Genomic DNA, 13,372 nt, shown 5'->3' on the forward strand with positions numbered 1-13,372 from the left:
GTGCCACCTGGGCTGAGGCCCGTCGCTCTGGGTGAAGCTACTTCTGGGGGAGGCCCAGCCACTCCCGCCCACGGCCCGGTCCCCGCCCCCCACGCCTGGCCCTTCTCTGGTCAGCTCCAGGCCTAAGTGCGGCCACCCCAGTGCCCTCCCGCTGCCCACATCTCGGGCCCCAGAGCCTTAACCAGGCCCAGGAGCCCCTCTGGGACACGGGCCCAGCCCACCCTCATTCACAGACACCCTCGGCCCCATGTCCCCTCCCCTCCGCCTGCCCCAGCGGCGGGTGCCCTGTCCAGCTCCCCGCTGCCCCTGCTACAGGGACACACCACCCCGTGCCCAGCACCAGGGGCGGGACCTTCCTGCACCCTCCTCACACCGTGGGGACCCCCCTGGGGGGCTGTTCCGCTGGGCCAGCCCGCTGTCCCCGACCAGAGGCGGGCAGCCAGGGGTCCGCAGATGGGCCCCGCTGGCAGGTCCTGCTCTTCTCCGCTGCACCCGGGGCCTCCCGGCTCTTCCCCTCGGGGGGAACCCTGGGTCCCCTCGTCTCCAGCACAACTGGCACTCGGGCCAGGAGCCAGCCCAGCCCGTGGCCACCACGTTCACGTGAACACCAGCGCTGCTGAGCCGGTCCCACGGCCCTGGCGTCTGCGTGCCCAGAAGACGCGCAGGTGGGGCTGGGCTGACCCTGTGCCCTCGCTCCGGGCCGTCACGAGGAGTCAGCGCACCTGGGCGTCCTGCAGCCGGCCAGGCACAGAGCGTGCAACGCAGCCAAACTCAGTTACTGTGCAGGTACCGGACGCCTGTGTCCCAGCCTCCCCCGGGCCAGGGCGTGGGGCTCTGCAGGCTCAGGCAGAGAGGAGCCGGTCTGGATGGCCAGTCCCTGGGCCCAGACGCCCCCCAACAGCCCTGGCCTGGCCTGCGGCCCCATGAGGCCCGGGGAACCTCGAGGAGGAGCCGGGCCAGGGCACGAGGCCTCCTTCCTGCAGGCCTGCCCTTGGCCTTGGCCCCGCGTGTGAGGCGGCCCTGGGCTGCAGCCCGCATTCCGGAACCCGCCTCCTGCAGCACCCGACGGGCTTGGCTCCTGCTGCTTGTTTTGCTGGAAACCGTGTGGGAAGAGGAGGCCCCGGGCAGGCCCCAGCTCCACAGAAGGGTCTGGACACATTTCCCGTCCTGGCCATTGTCCCCACGGCCCGAGCCCCGCGTCCTGTTTGTCTGGCTGCGCAGCTGTGCCCGTGGCCCCCGGCCAGCGGGGGCTTCCCCAGGCTTCCCCGGCGGAGCCCAGCGCCGCTGCCCCCTGCCCCCTGTGCTCCCCCCGCAGGCTTCCATAACCCTGCCTTCCAGGTCCGAGGGCTTTCTAAACACGGGTCCCTCCTGGAGGCTGCAGCCCGGGGCGGGCCCACAGCCCCCACCCGGGAGATGGGAAAGGCCGACCTCAACCCCGGCCCAGCCTGGCCTCGTGCCCCTCTGGTGGCCCTGCACCTCCCAGGGCCTCGGTGTCCCCCTTTCCGACGGTGGAGCTGGGCTTGGCGACCCCTAAGGGCCCTCGAGCTCAGCAGCCCCCGACGTGGTCCTGTGACCTTAGGTGAGGGGGCGGGCGGGGCCACGACAGCTGGCCGGTCCTTCCCCTGGCCGTCCCAGGGCCCGGGCCCGTGCGAGGGGCCGGGGGCAGGTCTCTGCCCAACCCTGCCACGGCTGCGTGACGGCAGGCACAGCCCGAGGTGGCCGGTGGGCCGGACGTGCCCGCGGGGGTGGGGACCCTGCTCTGGAGACCGGGGTGGGCTTAGTGGAGGCGGATCTCAGGATCACCCGCCAGAGCAGGAGGGGCCTGCGCACAGGTGCCCCCGCCACACTGGGGTCAGGGTGCATAGGGTTCAAGGTCATGAGGACGTCCCAGGAGGGCAGGACGGGCGTCCGAGCTCAGGCCGCTACAGACGCTCCCATGCCTGAAGCTGGCTCCGGACACTAGGAAGCTGGTGCTGCCCGCTCCCCGGCTAGTCACGGCCGTGACCGTGAACCCGGGGCAGCGTTAGCTGGTTACCTGTGCCATCCAGAACCGACGCCGAGAACGGAGGAGGTGGGGCCGGAGACAGGCCACAGGGGAGCCAGCCCTGCAGGCTCACAGAGGGGGAGGGGGCTCAGGCAGAGACGGCCCCCCCCAGGTCACTGGGCCCTTTCGTGGGGACAGGGGCTGCGAGGGGGCAGCCCAGCCCAGGTCCCACCGGGTGCACGTGCTCGCCCTGCCCTGGCCCCACGCCCCGCAGCACCCCTGTCTTTGCCAGTCTCCGGTTCCACGTCGTGACGTGCAGACGTGACCGAGCCTAATGCAGTTCCCCAGGAAGACACGGGGTCACCGACGCCACCTTCCACGGAGCACATTCCCCAGTCCCTCCCCCGGGTCCGGGGACCCCCCCGGGGAGGCCTTTCCCGGCGAGCTCCCCTGCACCGAGTCTGAGCTCGGACGTGTCTCAGGAACAAAGGCAGAGGCCGCTGGCCTGGAGCCCGGCCCCACGGGAAGGGCTGGGACAGGCTTCCGCGCATCCATGACTCTCGCCCCCGTGGCTGAAACCCCGCGGATCCTGGATGCGCGGGCGCTAGGCCCCGTGACTTCAGATACTGCTCTTTGCAAAACAAGGGCGTCGGGACCAGCAGGCTTCCCAGATGACCCCTGGCCACCCCGGGCCGGGTCGCGGCCTGCAGGAAGTGGTCAGCAGTTCCCACGGCCTGGGCCCGCCCCCGCCTGGCCTGGGCCCCCGTCCGGCTCCGGCCCCCATCCATCGGGTGGTGCGGCCCTCCGGGCGGGGAACCGCTGCCTGCCTCAGCGGCCCAGTGGGGGGCCTGGGCTTGTCTGCACAGGGGGCTCCTTCACTGCAGGGGGGGACGCTCAGGGTGGCTGCGCCCCCGCCCGCGGCAGAGCTTCCGGGGAAGGGCTGCTCCCTCCCGAGCCCCCCGGCGAAAGGCCCTTGGGTACCGGGCGGAAGCTGGTCAGAGAGGCACTCAAGGCTGTTTTCAGGGCCCACACCTGGGCAAGGCCTGGGCCGGTCCCTCCTCCTTGTCACCTGCCACACTGTAGCCAGCAGGCCCAAGGTTGTGGGGTGACCAGGAGGGGGTGCACCGAGCGGACACTGCCGCTGCCCCTGGGAGCCTGAGACACCACCCCAGCTGATAATGAGACCCAGGGATACCCCGACCCCACCGGACCTCTCTCCCCAGAACCCCAACATGCCTGGCTCAGGGTGTGGGACCCCCGCACGCCGCTGGAATGCTGGACACTCTCCGGAGCCCAGCCACCGGGTGGGGGAGGGGCTGGACTTGGCCTGTGCAAACATTAACCCCACCAAGAACACACTGTGAACACCGTCCTCACCAGGACCCGTCGCCGAGGAAACCAAGGGTCAGGAGGGCTGGAGGGAGTTGCCACAGGGCTCCCCGGTGTCCCTGCAGGCCGTGCCGCGACCTGGGGTGCCGTCAGCCCTTGGGGCGCTGCCAGCAGGCTCCTGGGCCCAGCCCCGTCCCTCTCTCCCCCCCTCCCCGCAACAGCCTCGCCTCACCCCCTCCCTGAAACTGTCCTGTCAGGGCCACCGGCACCCACCCTGCTGCTCAGGGCAAGGGTCACTTCCCCGGCCTCGCCCACTGGCCTCCCAGGTGACACCGTGCCCAGCTGGCCCTGCCCTCCTCCCGTCCCCAGACTGCCACACCTCTCCAGTACCAGTGGCCGGGTGGGCCTTCCAGAGCCACCCACGTCCACACTGATGACCCGGGGTGCCGCCTCGGGGAGGAGGGCTGGGCCTGCCTCACCCCTGCCCCCTGCCGTGACCCAGCCCTCCTGCCCATTCATTCCCTGAAACCCAGACTCCGGAGCCGGCCCCTCTGCCACTCGCTCTGGGTCCTTCGCTTTCCCCCACCTGCTGGCACCTGGGCCCTGCCCAGTGCCACGGTGGGGGTGCTTGGGCTCCGGACCCCACGTGTCCCCCAAGGCCCTGGCGTGTGCACATCCCCCTTCCTGGTGACCTCCCCCAGGCATTGACCTCAGCTCCTGCCTACCCCCCACAGGTCTCCCCACCTGTCACCTCCTTCCACGGCCTTTGCTGACAGAAGACAAGCCAGCCCTCCCACCCCCAGGGCCCCGATCACACCATGCTGTGATGGGGGCCTCTATCCAGGCTGCCCGCTGGTGAAATCGAGAGCACCCTCAAGGCCATGGACGGGGTGCTCAGCACATGTTTGTTGAATGACTAACAAACAGAAGCACCCGCAAGGGGGGCAGCAGCCCAGCCAAGCGCCTCAGACCCTGCAGAAGGGAAGGGTCCCGGGCAACTCGAGCCTCTGAGCAGGCAAAGTCACGCGCCACGCCCACCCTTCTCCTGCCGTCCGGGGTCCGGTCCCACCCTCTCTTCCCGGCTCTCCAGGGAGGGAGCAGCTGGCTTGGAGGAGATCACGCAGCAGGCAGTGGACTCCAGGGCCTCTCCCGGCCTCGTCTGGTGCAACCGGCTGGGTGGGACCTGGCCACGGTGCTCTGCTCTCTGGGGACGGGGCCCGGGTCACAGGCTCCTGGATGACAACGAGCAGCAACCCCGCCAGACCGAAGTGCAGATCCACACCTGCGCCCTTCCCACGCCAGCCGCCCAGCTGTGGGCCTCACAGGTCATGCTGCGGGGGCGGGGGGAACGTATCCGGAGCACCCACTACGGGGTGGGCACGTCCTCCCCCTCCTGCCCCCCGCACAGCCTCCCCGAGTGTCCGCATCTCGCACACCCACACTGACCACACGCGGCACTCGGCACGAGGCGGGGTGACAGGGAGGAAGAGCATCGGTTCTGAGCTCTTGTAGCTCCTGGGCCCAGCGCCCCTGGCGTGGATCTGGGGTCCCACCCAGGAGAGACCTTGTTACCCTGTTATCCAGAGGGGCAGGGCCGGGGCTGGCAGCCTCGCCCAGCCCCACACCTACTGGCCCTGCTCCGCCCCGGGCCACCCCGTCCCCAGAACTCCCGGCTTCGGGAAGCGAGCGGGCGGGGCCTGGCCGGGCATCTGGTGCAGGGCACTGCACGTGGGATCTGTCTGGTGTTCTTCTCGGTTCTTTTACTTTTAATTTTTAACAAACAAGACCCCTGCTGGTCCCGGGGCAGAGCCCGGCTGGGCTGGTCCCCTGCCAGCAGCCGTGTTCAGGCAGAGCCGCCTGCGCAGGCAACCCCGAGGCCAGGCCAGGAGGGAAGACCAGGGGCTGGGAGGGAGAGCCGCGAGGGCCGGCGCGGGCGCTGCCCGCCCCCCGTCTGTGGGCTTATTAAAGTGTCTGCAGTGATGCTCGGCCCCCCATCCAGAGGCGCAGAGTGACCCCAAGACCCTGTGCCCGCCCACCTGGCTGCACCGGGCACGTCGGCACACCTCCGGGGGCGGCGGAGAAGCGGTTCCCCGGGCCGGGCCGAGGGCAGCTGCCAACCGGCGGCCATCGAACCTCACATGCGTCCACCCTTTGACCAGCCGCCCCGCCTCCGGGAAGTGGCTCTGCAGGCGGCAGGGTGGCAGGGTGTGGATGCTCGGTACAGCAGCAGCAGCGCCTTGGAAACACCCTGGGTGTCAGGTAGCCCACGCTCCCGCCACGCTCCCGCCACGCCCTGCAGCGCGAGGAGCCGGCAGGGGAAGGTCGGCGACGCGGGAAGTGGGGAGAGGCGGGCAGCCCATTGGCCGTGTGTCAGCCCCCTCTCCAGCTCTCAGGTTAGGACCCCTGCCCTGGGCTGGCCCCTCAGGGGATGACCCTGTTGGCCAGGCGGCGCTTCTGCCTGATGCTGTGCCGGGGGGCACACGACACTCCCCTCTCATCAACAGACACTGGGCTGGGCAGCACCCAGCACATATGCAAATGAGAACACCTTCAGGGAGCAGGGACCCGGGGGGTGGACACAGCGGGCGACGAGACAGGGAGCGACTGGATGAACCCATACAGCAGCCTCCCTGGAGGGGGCAGGGCGCCCCGGGCAGCCCCGGCCGTGGGGGGTGGGTCAGGGATGGAGGACGACGGGCCGCACGTGTGCACTGGGCTGCAGCGGACGGAGCGGCTCCCCGAGGGGGCCCGGTCCCGAGTCCTCACTGCTGTGCCGGGACGGGGCGGCTAGACGTGAACCGGTGGGCGAGGAGGGAGGGTGACCTGGCTATCAGAACGGGGGACGGTGCAGGAAACCGAGGGGAGACGCAGGAGGCCCCCCCGCCCCGGGCGGAGAGGTGGGGTGGGAGACAGCAGCGTGAACTCACGGCTCACTACACGCAGGTGCACAGGTGATAAATAGAGACCCGTACTAGCGACATGCATGCATGCGGCATGTGAATACACGGGCCGGGACACGTACAGACGTGTTTACATATATTCACGGGGCAGGTGCACCTCCACCGGGTTGGCCAAAAAGTCCCTCACGTTTTTCCCGTGCGGTGCCGCGGGCCGCGCTTAGTTGTCCTTAACTTCGCCTTCAACAATCTTGTTAGATCGTTTTGTGACGGCTGTCCCGTGGGCCTGCATTTAAAAAACACCTTATCGAAATGGGTGCATTTTTGTGCAGCCATTTTAATATTGAAGGTGGAAGAAAACACGCAACACTTTCGGCGTGTTATGCTTCATTATTTCAAGAAAGGTAAAAACGCAGCTGAAGCCCAGGAAAAGGTGTGTGGAGAAGGTGCTGAGATTTATTGGACGTGTCAGAAGTGGTTTGTGGAGTTCCGTGGTGCTGCTGACGTTTTGGCCAGACAGTTCTTTGCCGCGGGGCTGTACTCTGTGCTGGAAGGTGCTCAGCAGCCCCCCGGCCTCTCCCCACGAGAAGCCGTGAGCGGGAGATCGCCGACAGACTCAAAACATCCAGATCAATAAAGCTATTGGTGAAAATGACAAACGTGTCTTTTGTTTTGTGGAAAAAACCGAACGGACTTTTTTGGCCAACCCAGCACACTAACTTGCAGACATGCGTGTGTGGACGTGATCGAGCGTACTTCACACGTACAGACACGCGTACGTGCCCAGGTCGGCATGCACGCTTCTGTGTCCAGGCTCTGCCGGCCGGGAGGCCCTGAAGCGGAAGACGCCAGGGAGTGGCGGGCAAGCCCTGAGCACAGCGGGGCCTCGGGCCCTGAGACCGTTCTCCTGGCGCCCAGGTCAGGGCTCTGGGCCTGCGACGGGCTCCAGGACCGGCCAGAACCCACCCAGGACGAGCCCCACGGGCCGTGCCAGGAAGGCAAGGAGAGAGAGAGGGAGCGGCGGGTGAGTGAATGAACGGAGGACAAGTGAGGTCCCGCAGTGACCGGGCGTCAGGGGACGAGGAGCCACTGAAAGAGCCCCCAGTGGCCGAGGCGGCGAGGACCTGGGCTGCAAAGCTCCTCAGGGGAGCTCACAGCCGGGGCGCGCCGTGACCGCCAGCAGGCCTGCCCGCCACAAATACAGGACTGGGCGGTAAGTGGAGTCCTGTGCGCAACGCTCTGCCTTGGGCTGCACCCGCGGGGAGTGGATCCCACCACCCTGTGGGCAGAGAGGGACGATCCGCAGGCTCCCTGTGCCCGTGGGGAGATTGAGGCTCAGACAGGTGCGGCTCTGCTGGGGCCATGGAGCTGCCCCCCCTCCCCCAGCCAGCTCGTGCAGCCTGCCTCTCCTTCACCCCCTCCGGGGCAGGCCCTCACCCTGCTCAAAACCCACTCTCAGGCCCACCCCCAGGGAAGGAGGGGCGGTTCCCAAGGCTTCTGGGACTTTGGCCCCGTAGGGGGGGGGGACCTGGGTGGGGGCAGGGAAGGAGGAGGAGGAGCAGAGACCCCTCCCTGCAGTGCAGACCTCCAGGGAGAGGGGAAGCCAGGACCCAGCTGGCCCGGGCCCCCGGCTCCTGCCCCTCTGCAGGGCTGCTGGGCGGCCTCTGCTGACCGTGTGTGGACACCGCACTGACCCAGCACGACACCACTTGCTCCATGCGACCCACGGGCAGCACCGGCCCACCGTACAGCTGCCACCTTGAGGACATCCAGCTCCACCCGCCGGGCTCTCGGCCCCTGTCTCAGGAGTGGGGACACCACTGCTCCCCAGCCAGCCCAGTGTTGGGGTGCAGCCCACCAGTTCCGATAGGTGACCCAGCGTGGGGCTTGGGGCCCCAGTGTGGGGACAGCCCCTCCAGGGGCAGACCCAGCCCAGGGGTCTAGAACTTACCCTGCCAGGGGGCCGACGCTGCCGCTGCCGAGGAAGGGAGAGAGGCTCCCCGGGGTCCCCTCCGAGGGTCCCCAGAGTGCCGCACAGAACGGGGACAGGAAGGCGCACGTTCTCAGCGAGCCTGGCCCTCCCGGCTCCGGCTCCGATTGGGTGGCCCGAGCAGTCCTCGGGTCATTGGCTGCGCCCGGGCCGACCCGCCCCACCAGGAAGGGGCCAAGTCTCCTCGCTGACCTTTCCCCTCCTTATCGCCCGTCCAGGGGCCGGCGGGAAGTGTCAGCATTCCGCCCGGCCCGCATTCCAGAGCCCGCACCTCGGAGGGGCCGCCGGCATTCCCGAGCGGGGCGGGGCCGGCAGCCTCGGGGCGGGGGGGGGGGGGGGGGGGGGGCGGCGGCTGGGCCCCCACAGCCACCTAGTGGGCTGTGGACTGGCCTCACCTGGGCACAGGTGCTGCACCCTGTCACCACCTCTTAGAGGAGGGGGCTGGGCCCTTGGACGGCTGCTAGCGCCCTCTCCGCCCCGGGCTGGGAAGAGCTGGCTGCGGCAGCGGGCCCTGCAGGGCAGCTGCCTGGAGTTCCGCAAACGGCCGCTGAGCAGGCGCCGGGTGCTGGGCCCAGCACGACGCCCGCAGTGGGTCTCCGACGTGGGCTGCTCTCCGGCTGGTGTCCAGAGAGACTGCGCCCTAAACTCGCTCCCAGTGGCTCCCCCGGGGGGGCCTCAGGGAAACAGGGCCCAGGAATTGGGGCTCGTGACATGTTCCTGAGGGCTCTGCCTGCCACCGGACCCCTCCCACATATGAGGGGTTGGGGGGGCTGGCCCAGCCCCAGTCTGGGCAGGCGACTCCGGGTTCCTGACCGCGCAGGGAGAAGGTCGAGGCAGGAGTGCCAGTGAGAGCGAGAGTGGGTTTATTAAGGCCAAGATCAGAGCGGCAAAGGAAGGTCCCTGGGGACAGGGTGGGGGACGAGTGGCCGCTGCCCCTGCCCCCCGGATGCGGGCCCCGTCTGGGTCCTGAGAGCTGAGGGGAGAAGCGGCAAAGACGACCCCTGGGGAGGGGAGGGGGGAGGCGTGTCCTCAGAGAGGAGCTGCTGGCCTCCTTCATCCCAGGGTTTTATCTGCTTCCCGTAGACGGGAAGTCCTGGGGGGGTGGGGGGGTCCCCGGGGAGGATCTCAACAGGATGCTCTCGAGCTTTCCGGGTGAGCCGTTGGACATGCTGACGCGTTGCAAGGAGCGGGCAGGCATCTGGGGTCCTGCTCTGGTTGGGGTTCCCGTGTCTCGGGCTTGTCCGGCCCTGGCCCTGACTAAGGGGCGCAGACCGTCTGCTGTCAGGCACCTCCGGGGGGGCGGGCCTTGCGGTTCATCACCCGGCTGCTGACTGCTCGGCCGTCCTTCCCCCAGTACACCGCCCCCACCCCAAAACTCCCCGTTGAGCCATTTTTCTGTTTCCTCACTCCGCTACACAGGGAATCTTACTAGTTTCTCACGGACCCTCCTCAGCCGGGCAAGTCTGGGCCCACATCACGTCCCCCACTGATGACTCACACAGGTGGGCAGTCACCTGGGGCCCACACTGCCTCCCCGGTCCCCCAAAGACCTGCGGACCACCAGGGACGGGACCACTGCTCCCCGACTGGTTGTGTGACTTCAGGCGTTTATTTCTGAAAAAAAAAAAAAAAAAAAGATTTTATTTGTTTAATTTCTGAGAGAGGGGAAGGGAAGGAGAAAGAGAGGGAGAGAAACATCAGTGTGTGGTTGCCTCTCATGCGCCCCCTACTGGGGACCTGGCCCACAACCCAGGCACGTGCCCTGACTGGGAATCGAACCGGAGATGCTGTGGTTCGCAGCCCAAGCTCAATCTACTAAGCCACGCCAGCCAGGGCCACCGTCCCCTTTTAAAGGCCATTCTAGAACTCTTGCTTTAAAGGAATAAAGACAAGACCACCTTCCTCCCACCGACCGAGACCCTTCCTCCGAGGCCGGGACTGACCGATGGGGGCCCTTCTCAAGACGAGTGTCCTGCCCCTGCAGGAGCCCGGGTGAGTGACACGGGGACGGGGACGGTGGCCCTGAGGGACGTGTGGGAGCACTCCGAGTGATGCCACCCGAAGCGAGAAGATCCTAGAGGGCAGGTGAGTGCAGCCAGGCCCAGACCCCCAGGCCCAGCTCTGCGTTGGACGGACGGGCTCGGCCCTGGAGCGGCGGCCGGGGGAGACAGAAACGGGCCGGGAGAAGGTGGTGGCCTGCGGGCCAGGCAGGGACAGGCGTGGCCCCTTCCACAGCTTCGCGTGTGAAAAGGGGGTTGGCACCCTGGCTGGTGTGGCTCAGTGGACTGAGAGCCGGACTGCAAAGTAAAGGGTCACCGGTTCGATTCCCAGTCAGGGCACGTGCCTGGGTTGTGGGCCAGGTCTCCAGTGTGGGGGGTGTGAGAGGCAACCACATGGTGATGTTTCTCTCCCTCTCTGACTCCCTCCCTTCCCCTCTCTCTAATAATAAAGAAATAAAATCTAAAAAAAGAAAAGAAAAGTGGTCGGGCTACAGCCCAAGGCCACAGGGACTTGAACTGATTCTGACTCGGTCACAGGGGCTGCCCTCACCACTCCCAGGCTGGGCTGGGAGCAGGAGGGGGTCTGGACGCTGGACGCCCACCCAAGAGACGTCGGCCCTATGAAATCAGTCCCCACTGCGCTGGTCTCGGAGGCCGGGGGGCGGGACTTCACAGCGGCGCGGAGGCCCGCAGCCCGTCTCTGCTCCTGAAAGCGCTGGTGAGAGGAAGACAGCGGCGGACAGAACAACATGCCATCTGCCGTGGTCGCCATTGTCGCTGGGCCGCCAGGGGCAGGCGCTCCCTGCGCTTCTCCTGTGCTTTCTGTGTGTGCATCCTGTCGGTGACCAGAGGATGGTTGTGTCGGTCATCGGAAGAAACGTGATGAGTGTGATGACGGAAACCGTCCTGCGGAGGCAAGGTTCTCCATGAAACTGTTTCTGAGCCCCGGGCTCCTGGGGCCTCTGATCCCCCGCCCCCGCCCCCGCCCCACCCCCCAGTTTGCCGGGTGTTCGGGCGTTGTCACGTGCCCCGGCTGCGTCTCCCCTCCAGCCCCGGGAGCCCAGGAGCCGTGGCAGTTCTCTCCCCGGGTGACTCTGAGCAAGCCCCGCTCCTCCCGCCCTGGGCCGGGGTTCTCCTGTGCCCACACCGCTCCCTCCGGACCTGGAGGAGCCGCCTCCGCCCACCACTGCCCTCTAGTGGGGAACGGGAAGATTGACCGCGGCGTGCTCTAGTACCGGGTGGGGCAAGACATCTGTGGGTGACCCCAGTGGAAGCGCCCCAGGGGGCCGCGTGCCCAGAGTCTCCCCTCCACAGAGGAGAGGGGTGTGACCTTCCCAGGGAGTGGTGGCCTGGGTTCCCCTGCTCTCCCCACTTGCCAGACCCTCGATTCTTAATCATGTAAGAGTGTCGCCCACGAAAGAATCTCCGGCCTCAGGGAAGTCTTCGGAGCCCATCGGAGCCAAACTGAGGGAAAGGGTCACAGAGTCTCAGCCGATGGCGAAGATGCCCCGGAGAAGGGCAGTTCCGCAGCTTGTTTTCTCCACGAGACTCAGGAGGAGACGGGAGCGGTTCCCCGGAATCCGTGGGCGGCAGGCAAAGGGGCGCGAGAAAGCAGAGCCGGGGGGTCTCTGGGGTCAGAGAGAAAGTAGGCTGGAGGGAGAGAGACCGGCCTCTGTCGCGGGGGGCGGGCGCAGGGTGGGCGCCACTCACGGAGCCGGGGATGGAGCCAGGGATAGTGCGTGGGCAGCAGGACGGTGACATGGTCCCGGCTCTGGTGCCCTGGTGAGTGCCTTTAAGGGACCCGGGCAAGAGTGCTCTGACATTCCAAAGGAGTGTCATTCGAGACGCACAACACGACAGACAAGGTCACAGGTGTGTCCTCCTAGGTGCACGGAGACTACAGACAATCTCAAAGGCAAAGACCGACCTTTGTCAAGGAAGCTCCAGGCCTGCAGGTGACTGCTCACCATGGCCTGCCCTGGGCAGGGGTCTCTGTGTTCGGACCATCCGTGGGGTTACTTCGGTCTTTGGGCTTGCAGGGCCCCCCACACGGTGCTCCTGTGAGTGTGTCGGGGTCAGTGCGTGGCCCCTTCTTCATCCACAGTACTGGTCCTTCAGCGAGGTCCCTGGTCCTGAAGACCAGGGCGCTGCTCGCCATCAGGGAATGTCGGGATGGGGCAGGCAGGTTTCCAGGTGAGGCTCATGACCGGTCCCCCAAAGGCCCATCCCAGCATCTCTTCCGGGCCGAGTGCCGCTCAGGACAAGAGCTGGTCTCCCTGCCTCTGAGTCCTCTGCTGGGCCTGCCCCCAGATCATCACGGATAAGTGGGGACACGGGAGATTGGTCACATGGTCACATGGCTGGGAGGGCCCGGGAGCTCCCGGCCTGCTGGGGCGCTGGCTCCTGGGTGACCCAGCTTCTCCGGGCCCCAGCTTTCTTCTCTCCCCCTGGGAGCCCCCCCGCCCGAGCTCCCCTCCCAGGCTGTTGTGGGGGGACTGTACTAGGTTGAGTTGTGTCCCCCGGAAAGATATGCTGAGGTCCCAACCCCCGGGGCCTGGGATGCGACCTTATTTGGAAAGAGTCTTTGCAGATGTGATTAGTTCACAGGAGGTCCAGCCGGACATGGGTGGACCCTCCACCCGAGGGCTCCGGACCTCTCGTGAAGAGGGGATTCCCGTAGTCTGCCATGGATGATGCGCACCCACGTCTTTGGCCCAGACTTTCAGGGGGAAAAAATCTTTCATTTCAGGGTATATAAATACGGAATTAGTAACACCCATGTATAATGTGCATCCTTATTTTTCCCTCAAAAATGTGGGCACAATAGTGCATGTTATATGGGCAAAACATGGTGACCCATGGAACCGGAGGCCCCGTGAGGACAGGGCAGAGACGGGAGGGCCCCGCCGCAGCCCAGGAAGGCCGGGAGCCCCCAGAAGCCAGTGGGAGAGGAAGAATCCTCCCCCAGAGCTATTGGGGAACACAGCTCCCCGAGACCTTGATTTCAGGCGTCTGGCCCCCCAAACAGTGAATAGCGAGAGAACAAACTTCCACAGCCCTAGGAAACGGCCCGGCCAGGCTGCCGTTACTGGGAGGGTGTGCGGGGGGGTGGGGGGGGCGGTGCGGAGCAGGTCATGCCTCCTGCTCCCTCCATGGGGCCTGGGCTGGGCAG

At 66.9% G+C, this 13,372-nt stretch overlaps 1 protein-coding gene across 1 annotated transcript in view; it reads right to left on the reverse strand.

Moving 5' to 3' along the window:
- SH3TC1 (SH3 domain and tetratricopeptide repeats 1) overlaps positions 1–8,307 on the reverse strand; it is a 37,530-nt gene extending 29,223 nt beyond the window's left edge. Inside the window, exon 1 of the mRNA XM_028503761.2 lies at positions 8,162–8,307. The gene's annotated coding sequence lies outside the window, so the exon portion shown is untranslated. The remainder of the gene's footprint in view (positions 1–8,161) is intronic.
- Between the last annotated feature and the right edge of the window lie 5,065 nt (positions 8,308–13,372).

This window comes from Phyllostomus discolor, chromosome 1, assembly GCF_004126475.2.
Source record: "Phyllostomus discolor isolate MPI-MPIP mPhyDis1 chromosome 1, mPhyDis1.pri.v3, whole genome shotgun sequence".
In the NCBI taxonomy this organism is placed as follows: Eukaryota; Metazoa; Chordata; class Mammalia; order Chiroptera; family Phyllostomidae; genus Phyllostomus; species Phyllostomus discolor.